At 47.1% G+C, this 1,109-nt stretch overlaps 1 protein-coding gene across 1 annotated transcript in view; it reads left to right on the top strand.

Moving 5' to 3' along the window:
* LOC119422663 (heterogeneous nuclear ribonucleoprotein L-like) overlaps positions 1-1,109 on the top strand; it is a 14,552-nt gene that overhangs the window by 7,474 nt on the left and 5,969 nt on the right. The window lies entirely within an intron of this gene.

The raw sequence follows: 1,109 nt of genomic DNA, 5'->3' as shown, positions 1-1,109 counted from the left end.
ACCAGTATACCCACTGTCCCTCCTCTGGACATGTCCAAACCATCTCAGTGTGTCCTCTCTAACTTTATCTCCCAGTTGTTCAACCTGTGCTGTACCTCTGATGATCTCATTCTTAACCGTATCCATCCTTGTCTCTCCTAAGGAGAACCTCAACATCTTCATTTCTGACACTTCCAGTTCTGTCTCCCGTCTTTTTGTCCATGTCTCTGTCTCCAGACCATACAACAGAGCTGGTCTCACCACTATCTTGTAACTTTTCCTTTGACCTTTGCTGACACCCTTTTGTCACAAATCACTCCTGAACCTTCTCTCCATCACTCCATCCTGCCTGGACTCTCTTCTTCACCTCTTTACCACACTCCTCATGTTCCTGGACAGTGGACCCCAAGTCCTTGAAGTCCTGCACCTTTGTGACCTCTGCTCCTTGTAGCCTCACTGTTCCACCTCCTCCCTCTCATTGACACACATGGACTCTGTCTTACTACGACTGACTTTCATCCACCCATCTTTACCTGCTTCTTCCATTTTGGGTCGCGGGGATCACTGGTGCCCATGTCCAACTATCACTGTGCGAGAGGCAGGGGAAACCCTGGATAGGTCGCAGGTCCATCACTGAGCAGAGACATTTAGATCTGTCCAGGTGTCCCTGTGATGGACTGGAGACCTGCCCACCTCTCGCACAGTGATAGATGGACATGGACACCAGTGACCCCAACAACCCAAAAAGGAAGAAGCGGGTAAAGATGATAGGTGGATGTTTTTTTGTACCTCATGTCAGGTCATCTGGACAGTTTCTTTTTTTTGTGCTGAAACGTTTCGCCTTCAATCCAGAAGGCTTCATCAGTCAAGGAAACACAGCACAAAACTGACTCTTCCTCAAACAGGTTACTCCAAAGTGGAACAAACCAGTTTTGCTTGTGATAAGATGGTCTCTTTGGTACGCCCCCTCCTCCATTGCCGGCCCTCTTCCTTGTTGACAGTCTTGTCAAACTGGTTGAAAACAACAAAGTCCATGCTCAATAATCCAGGTACACAATCCAACATTTTTCAGTCAGGTCATCTGGTCAGTTTCTTTTTTTTTTTTTTTTGATGAAGCCTTCTGGATCGAA

This window comes from Nematolebias whitei, chromosome 16 (genome assembly GCF_014905685.2).
Source record: "Nematolebias whitei isolate Nwh7 chromosome 16, NemWhi1, whole genome shotgun sequence".
NCBI lineage: Eukaryota > Metazoa > Chordata > Actinopteri > Cyprinodontiformes > Rivulidae > Nematolebias > Nematolebias whitei.
Note: the sequence above shows the minus strand (reverse complement) of the source record. Positions and strands in the feature narration are given on the sequence as shown.